Here is a 17,712-nt window from a genome sequence, read left to right as displayed (position 1 = left end):
TACTGCAACTTGCCCCTGGCTTTTCCCCTTTTGGGATAAATACTGCAAACTATGAGCGCACAACACTTCCCCCTCCTGTGTACCAGGATGTTGGACTTTTTCCTCCTCCAGCTCAGGATGAATCCTCTTTAAACACTATAAGAGGAGGAAACCACAAGGAGAAGAGTTCTGTGGCCGCCTCTGGTGATACTGCGGCATTGGGCCCAGTTCAAGAGCCTGCTGTAGTGATGATTGTGTGATCACTGGTAGGAGAGGCCCTGAACTGCCTCATGAACTACTGGCTACTAGTAATTTCAAAAGGGAAGTGCGTGCATCTAACCGTCATAAGATGAAGAGAACTGCTCCTGCTTTTGCTTCTGATGTTGCGATGTCTAGTAAGAAGATGAAATTTTGCCCTCTCTCTGTTCATGAAGAAACACTTTTTAAGGTCCCTGCTAGTATTCCCCCACCTGTTAAGTCTTGTAAGAATGTAGTTGTACCCCCACCAGTTCTAGATCCTTTTACAAGTTCTGAACAAACTGGTGATAATGTCCTTATGACTGTTGACCCTTCCTTCCCTGATAATCACAAGGGGAAAGGTATTGTTGAAACCACTGCTGTAGCTGTCGCTCTCCCTCCTCCTCAATCTAGTGATAGGAGGTGAGTGACGACATTCCCTTTTCGCCAAGAACTCCAGACTCTCCTAAGAGGGAGATGATTGTGGAGATGAGGTGTTGGGGATGAACTGATAAACTACCTGTTACCAACAAGCACTCTGTTCAAGATGTTAAAATCGTGTTTGGAGTTCTAAAAGCTATGCGACTTCTTGTTGACAAGGCTGAGGCCAGCATGGCTGGGAGCCTGGACCTGTCTTTTCATCGATCTGTTGTTCATCTTGCTAAGGTAAAATTTTCCCTTCTCTGTTCAATGTTCTGTTTCTCTCATTATGTCACTCACACACTCTGTATCTTTTTCCAGTTAGTGAATGACTTTTTGGCCATGAAAGAGCATATCTTTGCGTCCTCAGTCGATACAGCCAATGATGACATGGCTACTGGTGAGCTGATCTGGGCAAAGGAGGCTGCTGAGAAAAGAGGAGGAGCTGCATGTCCAGGTTGAACAACTCTTGGCCAGATAGAGGAAATCTGATACTGGTTTTAAAAACATGAGAGAAACCATCACCACCCTCCGGAGCTCACTAGAAAAAGCTCAGAAAGGAGCTGCTGACGCTGCCTCTTTGAAGGTAAAGTTCTTGGAAATGTACTCTCACTTCACCACCCTGCAAGCAAAACATGACCAAGTCTAAGAGGAACTTCACTGTAGGAACACCGACATGAGGACCCTTGGCCAAGCCATTGGCCGTGCAAATGAAGTCATGTCAGGCTATGAGAGGGCTCTAAAAGAGAAACGTCTTCACTCTAATAAGAGAACCGGTGACCTTTTGGCAGAGACTTCCGAGTTCTATTCTCAAGTGGTGAAGGATGCGAAGAAGGGGTCAGCTGAAAATGCCATTCATTTTTCCCTGAGAGTGTTGGATGTTTCTGAAGAGTCTTTTAATGCGGCTAAACAAGTTAAGTTCGAGGAAGCTATTGAGGCCATTGGGTATGTTTCTCAGCTAGATGATCAGGGATGGGTAACCAACTCTTTCATTTTATTTCCTAATCTAGATACCAGCATTATCTCTGCCATCCAAAATGAACTTATGACTAATGCCTCCTCGTCTTCTGAAGAAGAAACTGATGGTGAGGTGCCTCCAGTTCAGCTTCCTTTTCTACCCGTTCCAGCTTCAGGTGAATGTTTTGCTCAACCTTCAACTGTTCCAGTTAATATAGCCTCACAATCTGTTCTTGAGAGTGACCTAGGAGTTCCTGATGATGGTGCAACGGCGAGCACTGGTGGTAGTGGACCAAAGTTTTGTTCTACCCCTACTTCATAAGCATTTCAGTTGATGATTCACATAAACAATTATTTTTAAACAATTATTCTATGGGTCTGTAATATTGAGCCATGTAGCTCACATACAATTTACTTTACTGAGCTCTATAGCTCTTCTATTTTATGCATGCTATATACTTATTGAGCTCTGCAGCTCTTCTATTTTATGTATGCCTTCGAAGTATTTTATGTTATATTACATATATTACTGTGCATACTCTACCCCTGTTGCCCCCAAAGTTCATTTGGAACAACAATATGTGACCCTAGCAGGCTAAACAGATTAAGATGGGGCATAACCAGAATCTGATCAGGATGTCATGGGAGCCATTTCAACTTAACTGTAACTGAGAGTTCAATCGCATAGAGGCATATGCCTTTGCGAAAGCAACTTGGTGCTATGAGCACAACACTGTGTTTAATAACGATAGGTCTAATTTATTTTTAAAAAAATAAAAAGGGTATCACCTGAACAGCAATGGAGGAGTCTTCCTCAGCACCATCATGCCGATATAGTTCCAGGTCAATGATGGTGTGCTAGGATCTGGATCCCACCCAGATCTTCCTAGCAACCCTTGCATTTGATGTTTTGAGAGCGCCCGGAACTGGCATACAATTCAAGCTCGCAAGAACACTATCTCTTGCTCCAAGTCAAACCGGCATACAGTTTACTGAACAATTAGTGTGGTTATATTCCCTAAAGGTTTAACCCATCAAAGATATTTGCAGCTTAAAAGAACTGGCATACAGTTCCAGCTGTATAGGGCTGAGAAAGGAACTAACGGTTGACTTTCCCTTACTCAGTATCACTTGTTCCAAAGCAAATTGGCATACAATATTCTTGAACAGATAGTGAGCAAATAATTCCTCAAAAGCTTAGTCCATTGAGGATAATAAAGAACGTGCAAGGAATATATTTGATTGCAAGGTGAAAAACTTTATTGATGATAAAATATGCAAAATAAAGCATGAAATAACAATTTACTGATAGTACTTGCAAAGGTGTTGTCCGTTCCATAGTTTGACAAGAACGTCACCTTCAATAGTGCGTAGGTAGTAAAAACCAGTTCGACCAACCTTGTCGATGATGTATGGTCCTTCCCAGGTAGGTCCAAGTTTACCACTGGGCTCTGGGATCTCACGGAGAACCAAATCACCAGTTTTGAAAGATCGAATTTGGACTCTCTTGTCATATGATCTCTTCAAAGTCTATTGGTTAGCAACTAAGCAAAGTGCGGCACCTTCTTGCTTTTCATCTAGGAGATCCATTTCTCTACATAACAACTCCTCGTTGTCCAGAGTGTGCACAACATCTGACTTCTAAGTGGGAGCTACCAGTTCTAGAGGTATGACAGCTTCAGTTCCGTAGGTCAGTGAAAATGGAGACTCACCAGTTGACCACCTGGGTGTATTTCGGTACGCCCATAGGACCGTAGGCAGTTCTTCGACCCATAAACCTTTCGCGTCATCTAATTTATGCTTCATGTTATCTAAGATGACCCTGTTAGAGGCTTCAGCTTGGCCATTGCCTTGTGGATACCTTGAAGTTGAAAACATATAGGTGATGTGAAACTCCTCACACAGTTCAACAACTAATCCTCCAACAAACTGTTGCCCATTATCTAAAATGAACTATTGGGTATGCCAAACTTGCAGACAATGTTGTTCCAAATGAACTTTCTGACGTCCTATTCTCGAGTGAAGACAAGGGGAACTGCTTCAATCCACTTGGTGAAGTAATCTGTTGTGACCAGCAAGAATCTAACATTGCCAGGAGCGGGTGGTAGGGGTCCTACAATATCAGTTCCCCACTGTGTGAATGGCCATGGGCTGGCCAATGGGTGCAGTTCTGTTGCTGGAGCATGGATAAGTGGAGCGAATCGTTGACATTTTCATACTTGCGGGCAAAAACTTGTGCATCCTTTTGCATATAAGGCTAAAAGTATCCTTGCCTTAGGATCTTGAGAGCTAGAATTCTGCCCCCAGCATGGTTGCCACAAATTCCTTCATGAACTTCTCGCATAACCTGTTTAACGAGATCTGGGGAGAGACATCTAAGATGAGGTCCCATAAAGGACTTCTTGTACAAATCGTCTCCTACGAGGGTGAATCTTTGTATCTTCGCAAGCAAATGCCTTGCTATATTCTTATCTTCAGAAAGTGTTCCTTCTTTGAGGTAGGACTTATATGGATCCATCCAAGTTGGAGTAATGGTTGGAACAACACAAACTGTTGTAACTGGGACCTGAATGCTAGATTTCTCCTGGAACTCGATAAGGATTGAACGAGACTCGTTGTTGCCCAATATTGAGGCAACATATGCCAAAGCATTTGCGTGTGTATTGGCTGAACGAGGCAACTGATAGAACTAAATATTCTCAAACTTGCTCTGAAGGCCCCTTACCAGTTCCAGGTATTTTACCATTCGTTCATCCCTGGCCTCGTATCCACCATCAACTTGGAAAACAACCAGCTGTGAGTCACTAAAAACTGTGAGGTGTGTCAGGCCCAAATCGAGAGCCATTGTGAGGCCAGCAAGAGTGGTTTCATATTTTGCCTCGTTGTTGGAAGCATTCCAACCTAACCGGATGGATTTCTCCAAGCACATATTGTTAGGAGTGACTAACACAGCTTCAATTTCTGCGCCTTTGTCATTCGAAGATCCATCCACAAACAACCACCACTCAAAGTTGGGCTCCCAGGGATCTAGATGGTTTTCTAGAGATTCAGGCTGGATGATGTCATCTGAACTGGGGGTAGTTGAGTCGTACCTTGTGTAGGTCATTGGGAAATCTCCCAAGAATTCTGCTAGTGCCTGACCCTTCTCTGAGATTTTGGGGACGTAAATAATATCATATTATGACAGTTGCACAGACTATGTTGCTAGCCTCCCTGACCTGTTCGGTTTTTCTAGAACTAACCGCAATTGGTACTTTGTGATTACTCTGATAGTGTGGGACTGGAAGTATGGGTGCAACTTCTCTGCTGCAAAAACAAGTGCTAAAGCGACTCTTTCGAGTTTTGGGTACCTTGTTTCTACTGGAAGAAGTGTGCGGCTCAAGAAATAGACATGCTTTTCAACCTTCTTTTCATCCATGCGTATTAGTACAGAACTGATACCGTAGTCAAACGAACAGAGATAAAAACCCAAAACTTCTCCCTCAACTGGCTTGGAAAGAATTGGTAGTGCCCCCAGGTATGTTTTACTTGATTAAATGCTTTCTGGCATTCTTCCTTCCAGGCAAATGAGGTATTCTTTCGCAGTAACTGAAAGAGAGGTTTGCACTTATCGGAACTCTTAGACATGAACCTGTTCAGAGCTGCTAACCTGCCCGTAACTTTTTGAACATCCTTCATATTTTTAGGTGAGGGCATATCTAGGAGTGCATGGATTTGATCTGGGTTTGCCTCAATTCCTCTTTTAGTAACTAGATACCCCAAAAACTTCCATGATGAGACAGCGAAAGCACACTTTGATCTATAAAAAAACTTCCCTGGTGGACCTCAGAATCATCTGGTTTGATCTATTCATAGCTAGATGAAAGGATATTATGTCTGGAGAGTCTTGAATATGGGTGGTTGTTTTTCCTTTTGGGTTGTTTTTTGTTACTTTGGAGCTGTAGGTTACCTCGACCTACATTCTTTGATATAATAAAAATAACTTTAACCGATAAAGAAAAGACGATCTTTTCTGTTTCTCTTGTTACTCTTGGGATAACGATATGGTCACAACCGACTTGTTGATGTTATATTATGTTGTGATTTTATTTCTATGAAATTACTGTTAGAGATTGTATATGAAGTATGTGAAACTGATATACCAATGGGATTCAATCTTTTCAAGATGGGTCGCGGTATTGACACCCCATAAAATGGGACTAGCACCCATTTGGTTAAATCTGTGGTACTGGCACCCCTCCATTTAATAAGACATTTTCCATCCACCCCCACCATCCAAAGCACCCCCACACCACTTTTTGGAACTTGCCCGATACAAAACAAAAAGAAAAAAAAGAAAGAAAGAACTGGCGGCTACTTCTTCTTCAAAATAGAAAACATTGGCACTCTCTCCCGCTCCTCTCAATTTGCATCTTCTTTTTCAATTTCAATTCGGACATTTCGGTATTCATCTACTCCTCTTGTCATTCATTCAATTTATTTTTCAATTTTGACTTTTATTTTTCGCAATTTGTTATGTAAACTAAGTTAGGTAATTGTTCTTATGGTTTCTTGTAAATTAAATTGGATAAATTTGAAAAAACTAACTTGTATATTTGAAAAAACTTTAATGGTTTATTTTTAGTTTACAGTTCAGCTACAAATTTACAGTATCGCCAGTTTCATAAAAAATTCTATTAATTGTTACTCTGGAATGGGGTTTGATTTTTTAATGTTTTAATTTTTAGTTATTCTTGGTTTAATGTTGATTTAAATGATTGTAAAGTGCATTGCTGTTTTTATTAAATGCGTAAAAGAACTTCGAGCGATTGCGTAGTGAATTTGTTGATTATTTTGGATTGAAATGAAGTTGGATAAAGTGCGCTAGATATTTGTTGAAATGCCTAAAATGTCATTTTTTTTGTAATTTTTTTTTTTTTGAGTTTGGTTTTATTGAAACTAAATGGATGTTGCATTTTTTGCTAAATATATATCGAATGTTTGAATTTTTTTATTTCATTTTAAATAATTGCGATGATGTTGTTTATACTGCTTATCATTAATTTCAAATTTCTTAAAGAATAAACTATGATTAATTGTATGATTTTTGTAGTGATGCCTCCTAAAACTAGAGGTGCAAAGGCTTCCCAAGTACAACCTAGTGCTGCAAAGTTGTCAAGAGCCGACAAGCAACCTCAAACTGCTTCTTTCCGTAAAAACCACAATCGAAGAAAGCGGGGTAAGAATGTTATTGAAGAAGAAATTCCAAGTATTTCTGTTTCTGAGGAAGAAAATTTGGAAGAAAGCAATTCCATAGACTCTCAAGAATACTCTGAAAAAAAATTTATACTTTCTTTGAAAAAGAAGAAGGAAAAAGCCAAGGGTCCCGATGTAAGAGATGAATATCCCAAAGAGGGTCCATTCCCTGGAGGCCCAACGACAACGACTGTTTCGAGGTGGTATTATGAGCATGTATCTTTCCTTGTTTGGTTGGGAAAGGTGTGTTACTTATGCAATAACTTATTTGTTTTATTATATATAACTCATTTGTGTTCGTTGTAATTAATGAGAAAATATGTGTTTTGTAGGAGCGCGGAGTATTGAAAACTCACCAACATACAATGAAGATGTTGGCATGGGTTGTGGAGGGAAAATGCACAACATTTTGGCAAAAGGTTAAAGATTCAGGTCTTTCCCCTTTGTTGCACACCTATAGGTATGTTAACAGAGTCGTTATTTGTGCTTTTATCGAGAGGTGGCATTGTGAGACAAACAACTTTCATCTCCTGTTTGGTGAAATGACAATCACTTTGGATGATATTAAACAACTTACTGGGCTTTCGATTAGGGGTGAAGCGTTGGTTGGGAAAGTCAATATTAAAAAGGCAGATGCTAAACAATTACTAGTGCAAGGGTTATCTCCAGCTGTAACAGAAGCCGAGATAGATGAAGAGTTAGATGATTATGGTGGTGTTGGTAAGGTTGTGTCTTTGGGTTGGCTTCGTTCTAAGTTGGCGGGAAAGGAAAATAGTAAAGATAGTGAAATAATTGATAATTGTGTGAGGGGTTATTTATTATATTTGCTTGGATGTGTACTATTTCCAAATAAGTCTGGTGATAAAATATCTGTGGCATACATGAAGTTTTTGTTGAATTTGGAAAAAGTGAAATATTATGCTTAGGGTATATCTGGCGGAGCGTATTTGTACAAACAACTAAGCCTTGCTTCTCAGCACGACGTAAGACAATTTTGTGGTTTTGTAGCTTTGGTTGAGGTATGTGTTAAAATGTTTTCTATTTTTATTTTTTTGGTATTTTGTAGCATTGGTTGTGGTATGACTTAAATATTTTCAGGCATGGGTGTATGAGCATTTTCCTTGCTTCCGGCCCCCTTATAATTCTGAATATACTATAGACATGCCACGCATGAAAAAGTGGCTCGTTAGAACCAGTACAGGTGATCTCATGACAAGGTTGGTTTCAGTTCGAGAGGAGCTTGATGAGTTGGAAGCAAGAGATGTAAGATTTAAATTCCATATATATTAAAAATCATGTTGGATTGTATAGTTGTGTCTTTTTAAATATCAATTGTGATTTTCTTTTGTAGGTAACTTGGGATCCTTATAGAGACGTGCGGGCATCTTTTTCTTTTGATGAGGTTTCGTTCTTTAGTGGATGCCTTTGTTATCTTGATGATTTGGCGGCTTATCACCCAGATCAGGTATTGCTCCAATTTGGTAGGGTTCAAGGTATTCCACTCGAGCCACTTATACCGGAGCTTGACACGAGTACTCCTCGTAATTACAAAATCATTTACCCAAACATTCAGGGGCATCAGTGGTCACAGTGGTTTAACCATGTGTTAAATGAAATAATGCGTGGAACGGCTGTTGTTGATTCTTCAGACTGCGATCCCAAATATATCAAGTGGTATTACAGTGTTAGCCACCCTCGTGTTCAAAATCCTGTTAGGTGCTCTGGATTGTTCAAACACGCTTCAGTGGTTGCTCGACCTACCTATGATGAGTTGGTATGTGTTGTAACATTTTTTTTTTACCTCTGTGTTTGGTGTGAATAGGAAGTTGTACGCGTGCGAGTAGTAGTAGTGACGAAAGTAGTAGTAGGTGTCTCCTTTCCCAAAGTCTTAGTAGTTTTACGAAGGCCCCAGTCTCGGTTATTCATTCACTGGTTCCACAACCTCTGAGGCATAGCCACTTTATTTTGGAGATTCCATTCTGGATTCGGATCCTGATGAGTCTGCTCCGGTAGGAAAAAAAGGGTGCATACCCGGATAGAGCTTCATTAGCTAGCCTTTGTTCGAAAAAAAGGCTTGTTCATTCCCAATTCCTGCAACGGATGAGACTGGATAGTAGGTTTTGGCACAAGTTAGATACTAACAATAGCAAATCGTTAAGTGTAGGGTCGTGTGAAGCTTAGCTTCCTTTAGCAGCCAGCCACATGATGATTCAAGTTTGTGGTAGGCGTAAGAGATGGGTGAAGCATTTCTTGTGAGGAATTAGAGGTAGATTGCTTAAAAGACTGGGAAATTTGTTTCTTTTTTCTATAGTCAGCAGTTTAAGAGAGAATTGGGAGCAATTAATTTCCACATATCCAGGACCCATCGTCTAGTGGTTCAGGATAACTCTTTTTTTCTTTATATAAGATGCTAGAGAGAGGAGATAGACACGAAAGTGCTCACTTGCTTACTGATCAACCAACTAGCATGAATTCCCTTCCTTGATCGCTTGGCTTTCCCTTCGGATATGAAGTTGTGGGTTGCTCTTGTATCAACTAGGGCCCTAGCCTGCTGGCCGTTTATTCTCACATTCATGTACATTAGACCCTTAGTGACCTACTTGGGACTTGCAGGCTGCTTCTTCACAGCGTTTAGTAGCCTAAGCGCACCCATCTTAGGCTCTTCAGGCTCCTTTTCACTAGCGGCTTCCTTCGCCTCTTCGGTCTTCAGAAGTGCATTGAAAGCCTTCTTCAATTCTCTAAGACTGCTTTCTCATTCCTACTCTTCCACCCCTAGTCTCAATTCTCAATAAGTGAGCAAGGCGACAAGTCTGCCTTATCCAAAATGGAAAGCAAGCAAGAAAGCTAGCCATCTTCGACCACATCTTCTGGCCAGACTTCCTCGGGCCGATTTACGACCTGAAGTCACTCGAGAAGTGGTGAAGGACCGATTGACACGGCTCTTCGCTTGTCAGGCCCTGCTTTTGGCCAAGGAAAGGGTAGGGGAAGGGTACAATTGGCAGGCTGGTATCTTAAGCACTAACGCATCTTCTCACACAGCCCAAACTCTACTGCAGGAGGCTTTCCCTATAACTGGTTTTGTTCGTCAATACACCCAGTTATAAATAACAGTCTCATGCATTTATTATTGTTGAATCCTAAGTAGAATAAATTCGCTGTATAATCCTTTTTAAGTTTGATGATTGAACTTCAGGAAGTAGCGTACAGCTAGTTTCTTATTCTTGTTGAAAGGTGATATTTTCCCTTCTTCTATGAAATACCTAAGTTGTACTGTGTGCTGGAATGAAGAAAGAAACATGTCAGATTTTTACTCCCTGCTTGCACAGACTTTTGGAAATTTCAGAGAAAGAATCTTCCATTTTACCCTTGAAAAGAAATCAAGATCTATGTGTCTGAATTTCTTAGAATTTGGATTCGACTGATTTGGACTTATATTTAATTTTATATGAATTGTTTCCCATGACTGCGCAGACCAGAAACTGTTTTGCTGACATTCCCGAAACTTGAGGTTTAGTCAGGTATTACGATGACTTAGGTACTTGATTAGATAAACGTTTCTTAAGACTAAATCTAGATATATGTGTCTAAATTTCACAGGATTTGGATTTGACTGATTTGGAGTTATATTCAATTTTATATGAATTGTTTCCCAAGACTGCGCAGACCAGAAACTGTTTTTCTGATGTTATTGGAATTTGATCACGTCATGTCATTTTTATTTTTATTTTTGCACGTTACGATATGACACTCGATTGTGTTTGCAGCTAGTGGACTTTCAATATCTATATGCTAAACCCTTTGATCATCAGTGTGGTCTTTTAAATTTGAATTTAAAGAAAGTTTCATGTCTTTTTTTTTTTAAGTTGGCTTACGGACAACTTTTATCTTTTTGTGTTTTGAGAAATATATGTTTGGCCTAGACTTTTAGTTTGTCTTTTTTTTTTTACTCGATTATGTCTTCAGATTTTTGTCGTGACTTTTAGTTCCTATTTTTGTCGTGGTTTTTTTTTTTTTTTTCTTTTTCTAAAGTATATGAATTGATGAAATTGCAGATTTCTCATATATCAAAAGCAAAGAGCATTTTAAAGACTCTGATGGATGGGGGAAGTGCTATTGCGCAAATAACCGAAGCATACCAAATACTTTCGATTGATGATTCTTCTGCGTTTTCTGCATCCAAAGATCCGGTTGATGGTTCTTCCGCGTCTTTTGCATCCAAAGATCCGGTTCATGATTCTTCTGCGACTTCTGCATCGACAAATCCGGTTGGTGGTCCTGAGAATGAAGGTTGTGTTGCGGTTGTTTCGAATGATGGTGGTCCTGTGAATGTGAAGAAAAGAAAGACTACAAGTCCAGGTCCAGGTCCAGGTCCAACTCAAGGTCGAGGGCGAGGTCGAGGTCGAAGTCGAGGTAGTAGAAAGAAATAGTTCTGATGAGTGTTGGAATATGTAACGGTGTACAAAACTTGGGCTCTTCAAATATTTGTGAAACTTGTTTTCACGTATGACAGGTTTTATGATTTAATGTTAAATATAGACGAAACTCTGCTGAAATTTGTTCTTGATATGAAAAGTGTTGGAATATTGTCCAGTTCCTTTTAAAGTGTTTGAAGCGTAAATACCAAACATGAAAAATTCTAATCCAAACTCTCAATTGAATAAACTAAGTAAAAAATGAGCTACGGCAAATGAAGCAAATTCATTGTATCCTTGCTGCAAATGAAGTGGTTGCACTACACGAACCCAATGCCCAAATTCGTTCAGCCTAATTGAAACAGTTTCTTTAGGAATGACAACAACAAATCTACAGAACTAGTTCAGCCTAATTGAAAAATATGCACAGCATAACATCGTAGGCATAGATGCAAGATTTTACATAGAAGGCTAGTTCCCTCTGCCATCAATGGAGCATACTTGACAGTAGAGTGAATAGAGTTGCCTCAGCTTAAACTCAAACCTTGTGGCACTCCAGCAAAGGTTCAATCATTTTCAAGTTAAAAAGTGAGCTACGACAGTTGCTTGCCGTCCATGTGGTCTTTTGGCGGCACCCTTGTGTCGTGGCTTTGTTCTACTAGCAGCACCTGGCTGCTGTGGCATTCCAGCAAAGGTTCAACCATTTTTAAGTAAAAAGTGAGCTACGGCAGTTGCTTGCCGTCCATGTGGTCTTTTGGCAGTACCCTTGTGCCGTGGATTTGTTCTGCTGGCGGCACCTAGCTGCCGTGGCATTCCAACAAAGGTTCGATTATTTTCAAGTAAAAAGTGAGCTACGATAGTTGCTTGCCGTCCATGTGGTCTTTTGGCGGCACTCTTGTGCCGTGGATTTGTTCTGCTGGCGGCACCTAGCTACCGTGGCATTCCAGCAAAGGTTCGATTATTTTCAAGTAAAAAGTGAGCTACGGCAGTTGCTTGCCGTCCATGTGGTCTTTTGGCGGCACCCTTATGCCGTGGATTTGTTCTGCAGGCGGCACCTGGCTGCCGTGGCATTCCAGCAAAGGTTCGACCATTTTCAAGTAAAAAGTGAGCTACGGCAGTTGCTTGCCGTCCATGTGGTTTTTTGGCAGCACCCTTGTGCTGTGGATTTGTTCTACTTGCGGCACCTGGCTGCCGTTGCATTCCAACAAGGGTTAAATCATTTTCAAGTAAAAAGTGAGCAACGATAGTTGCTTGCCGTCCATGTGGTCTTTTGGCGGCACCCTTGTACCGTGGGTTTGTTCTGCTGATGGCACCTGGCTGCCGTGGCATTCCAGTAGGAAAATAGACACCCACGGTACCCTTGTGCTGGGAAAGTTAGTCTTCCACGTTTCTGACTTGCCATGAGATTCAGTCTTCCACGGTGGGTGCCTGTTGTCAATTAATCTATCTCATGGTGGGTGCCTATCGTGAGTGCCTGTTTTGATACATTTTAAAGTGTTAATTTTTTATACTCTTAAACTTAACAAGCTAGGTATAGATATACAAGTGTTTTCCTTCAAATTTCATAGTTCATAAACAAAGTAAAGATGATTAACATTTGAATATATTCATAAACACACTCTCTTCAGCATTTAACATTTGAATCCATAAACATGCGTGCAATCTTAAAATCGAGTATCACTTGGTCATTTGGTCATTTATATAGTTCCTTTTCAATAATTCCTATGTGGTTTGCTTGGTACAATTCAATCTTAGCAAGGTGAAAGGCATTAAATATGTGACATTTACAAACACATGCACACTATATTTTTTGATACTCTTAAACTTAACAACGTAAAGATATGTAAGTGTTTTCCTTAAAATTCAACATTTAATAAACAAAGTAAAGATGATTAACATTTGATATTCACTTTTTCATTACATTCTCGTCATTCCAAAAAATTACAAGTAACCACCATTTACACAAAATTACAAGTAACCACCATTCAAAAAAAGTTACAAGTAAACGTCATTTTACAAAAGTTTAGCCTTACATTCACTGAAAAACTACATCAAATCATCATCATCATCATCAACGTCAGATAGGATAATTGCATAAGGTTCAACTCCAGCATCTGTCAGAAGTTGAAGGTTCCTAAAAGCCCCTGTGTGTGCATCGACTCTAGGTAATGCCCAATCTTTCCATTCACCACCTCCTTGAAAAACAAAATCTCTCCATGAAGTCACAGGTCTAGGGAATAGACAATTCTGGTAGAGTTTTACATTAACATAATGGTTATTGTCTTTGTCGCACAAAACACCAATTATTTTAGGATTACTTGGAGGACTTGAGTGCAATGGAAGGAAAGAATATATGCCACTAGGGGGGGATAAAAAAAAAATTAAAACCACATTATACTTACTAGCAATTAAATAACCAGTTTCGGGCATCAACATATATTTCGAGGAATAACACGGGCTTTTATACCAATCGATGATTGTGCGAAGTTTTGAGGCTCCATCATCGTGCCACATTTTATCATATAAATCGTGCCTCCATGTGTGAATCTCTTCAACCAAGTCTTGCCTCACTTGTATCCACCCCGTCTCCTTATCAAATCCCATACCAACTGCAACTGCTCGAAAACCACAGTTTCCATCACCGCTTACATTTTCAAAATCTTCTACATATTGGCGAAAAGATTCATGCACAAGTGGAAGATATTTTTCTTTCATACTTATCGGAGCAATAGGATTCTTTGGAGCTTTTTTCAGAGCAACAACTTTCTTCGGAGCAACAAAATTTTGTGAAGCCTTCTTCGGAGATTCCTTAGGAGCTTTCTTCACTGAAGATATTTTTCGCTTCTTCGGAGCATGTTGCACGGAAGCAACTGATTCATTGGTTGGTATTATAAGAGCTAGTGATATCTCCCAAGCCGAAAGATCTCTTTTTGTCGAGTCTTCATCTTTACTTTCATTTTTCGTTGACCTTTTAGTTTTTTTGCCAAGACTACCAACCGGTCTTCCCTTTGGTTTCACTTTTGTTTGTGGAAGGATCAACCAAGTATTTTGCGGACAACTTATTTCCCTCAATCTTTGTAACAAATTTTTTTTCTGATCCGCAGAAGAATTTTGGTAATGATCAACAAACAAAGCAAATTCATCTTGGTAGTCTAGGTCACCTCGATCAATTGGGTTGGGTGTTGTACTTAGCTTCTTTCAAAATGGGTGAATCAGGTTCATAGTAAGCTTTTCCCCCCTCTTAAAAAGATCATTCAATGAATGGGCACATGGTAACCCATGTGTGCGATGGAGAACACAACCACACTTTTTTGCAGAACTTCCTACATTTTCACATCTTTCTCTCTCTTCAAGCAATAGATCCCTCGCTTTCCTTGACACAAAGCCTCAAATTTCACTAAATAAAGCAATCCTATGTGCATGCCTAATGTTGTTCAAGTTTTGCTAAAATGAAGCTCTAATTTCGATAACTTGAGCAGTGGCATTAGGATGGATCAATTCCCACATGTCAAGGAATGTATGATTTTTTTTTCCATTCAAGCTTCTCTTTAGTGAAGCATGTCCACCTTCGGCTCGGTTTGTGGTCTTCTCACCAAAGTTCACACAATGATCTGACCAAGCATCAACAAATTTTTCTCTACAAGACATCCATGTGTTTTGAAGATAATCAATCAAATATGGAAACTCCTCGAACTTCTCGACAATATAATTCCATTGCCACTCCACCTCCGCTTCAGTTGTAGAACTTACCAAATGATCCCACAAACTAGAAATTTTTTGGCACGATTCCACATTAGGGAGCTCTTTTCTCGCCATATGTGCAACATTCATATTTATGTGAAATCGGCACAACAATTTAGTAACTTGAGGGAAAACAACTTCCAAAGCTTTCATAAAAGCAGCATCAGCATCAGTCAGCATTACCAAAGGTGTCAAGTCATCCAACATTAACTTAAATTTCTCTAGTGCCCAACTAAACCCATCTGTAGTTTCTCTCTGCATTAGACAATAAAATGCCGAAAAAGTCTTGTGAGTAGGGGTGACACCTACGATCTCGAATAGTGGGTAGTCATGCATATTTGTCTTGTAGGTGGAATCCATAATGAAGACATATGGGAAACACTTGGACAAAGATATTGTCACACCCCAAATTTTGACAGAATTTGGAAAAAACATTATTTGTTCCCGACTCTTCGATTTCCGAGGTGTGACGCACTCTCCACTTCCAAAAACCTATAAACAGTTTAAATATGCGGATAATTAAAAACCAATAAAAATTTTAACTTAAACAAGAGTCCTCTTCATTATAAAATTTTACAAATGAAAATACAAAAACATTGTCTAGACTGAAAATCTATATCACCTCAAAGGAAAACAAAACATATCCTGAGATGCAACGCTAACGCAAACCACAAGCAGCAACCAATCTTCTTCAACACTAAACCTGTCAAGACTTATCAACTATGTTCATTTAATGAACACACCCAATAAGCAAACATGCAAATCGGGTCAGCATTATAAAAATGCTGGTGTGAGTAGCTCTAAAATACAACATATTCTTATACAAATATATACACAATCCATAAGGCAGTTAGTTCCTCCACCGAGGCGCCTTAACTTTCAACAACTAACATAACATCCTTAAGTATAATAATTAAGGCAGGTAGTTCCTCCACTGAGTCGCCTTAACTTCCCACTAACCACACAACAAACTATACGCATCATAAATAAGGCATGTAGTTCCTCCATCGAGGCGTCTTAGGTTTTAACTAAACAAATAACCAACCAAGCATATTATATACGTACCGCATTTCATGCTCAATTCTGAGAGTGGGTCGTCTCGCCCAAGTAATTAGTTTGACCCACATACGCAAAACCATATACAATCATATATTTAAAGATATATAGTTAACCAACATATTACCATAATTATATTATTTACGGCTTTCTTTGTGTGTCCCTAAAATTCACGTCGTATCTATGCCTTACCTAGTTTCCCTGGCTACCACAATCGCTTCCCAACGCCGAACATGTACATCCACATGTCTCCCCTTACATAATGAACCACTCCGTGCGTAACTACCCCCCGGCGGGATGCCGCACACCGGGTAACCCACGCGAAAGCCATTATGTAAAAATCGCCACTATTCGGCATAAAATATCGCGGCGTCTCGTTCTATTTTGCGAACGGAATAATTAAGCCACTATTATTCGCTACGGAAGGGCCATTCACATTAAGCGCCCGCCCGAAGGCCAATCAGATTACTTTGAAAGCCCGGAAGGGCCAATTCAGATTACTGAAAAGCCGGAAGGGCCAAGGCCATTCTTAAGCCCGAAGGCCATTCAGATTCGAAGCGCCGGAAGGGCCAATCATATCACATCGCATACCGCAGGGCAAATCACATGAGTTGTGGTAGTCAGGTTCTAGGATTTTCCGTTACGTAATTTATTCAAGTGTCATACATTTATGACTCATAAACATTCCACTATATCACGTGCAGGTCAAATACCTTATTGCACTAAGCCACAATCCCGTGGGCAAATATTCACCAATACTATACTACCTCATAGTAGCATCTCACATATATAATAATGAAGTGTTTATACATATATTTCTCCAAAACTATTGCATTTAATATATATATCCCAACATATTATATAATGTCACAATATCAACGTCAAATCTTAATTAGATAATGACCACCAAATTTATACAAGCTTCCACAACATTTTAGCATTTGATTTGTCCATACAATTTACAACATAAAATGTAGCACAATTAAATAGTCTACAATCCACAATCAAAGCCCAATATATATATATATATTTTACACACTACTCACGTCAAATCTTAATTAGATAATGACAAACAACGTTATATAATTTCGACAATATTTTATTACTATATTTGTCCATATACTTAAATATGTGAAAAACTGGAAAAAGTCAACATTCCACAGTCAACGGTCAAAGGTCAAAGTCAACACGACATGTTCAAAGTCAACACATCATGGTCGAAGTCAAACTGTCATTTTCATGTTCAACAGGTTTAGAGTCATAGCCATGGTTCATGGCTAAGGGCAAAGGTGCATGGCTCAAGGGCTCATGACTAAGGAAATGGTTCGGACCCAACTGGCCAAGCCCAAACCTTAAAACCCGGAAGGCTAACATTTAAAGACCCAATTAGATCTATTTTAAGTTATATGGACCGGCCCCAAAACTAACATGAAACTGGTCCAAAGAAAAGCAATTAGTTTTAGCCCAAACAACTTAACCTAAACTGGTCCGAAACAAAAGATTAATCCGGCCCAATAACTAACTAGTGTTTAGGCCCAAAAACCTAAACTGAACTGGCCCACAACTTAACCTAAACTGGGCCCAAACTAAACCAAATTGGTCCAAAACTTAATTTGGTTCGGCCCAAAGAAAACCAATTAGAAAAGGCCCAAACAAAATAAGGTTTTTGGCCCAA

The 17,712-nt window shown here is 39.7% G+C and overlaps 1 long non-coding RNA gene across 1 annotated transcript; it reads left to right on the top strand.

Moving 5' to 3' along the window:
- Positions 1-6,706: 6,706 nt before the first annotated feature.
- On the top strand, positions 6,707-7,174 carry LOC147495167 (uncharacterized). Its single transcript, XR_015199102.1, has 3 exons — positions 6,707-6,811; positions 6,937-7,071; positions 7,161-7,174. It is a non-coding gene; the product is annotated as an uncharacterized LOC147495167 (long non-coding RNA).
- The last annotated feature ends 10,538 nt before the right edge of the window (positions 7,175-17,712 follow it).

Source organism: Coptis chinensis, chromosome 6 (genome assembly GCF_015680905.1).
Source record: "Coptis chinensis isolate HL-2020 chromosome 6, ASM1568090v1, whole genome shotgun sequence".
Classification (NCBI taxonomy): Eukaryota; Viridiplantae; Streptophyta; class Magnoliopsida; order Ranunculales; family Ranunculaceae; genus Coptis; species Coptis chinensis.
Note: the sequence above shows the minus strand (reverse complement) of the source record. Positions and strands in the feature narration are given on the sequence as shown.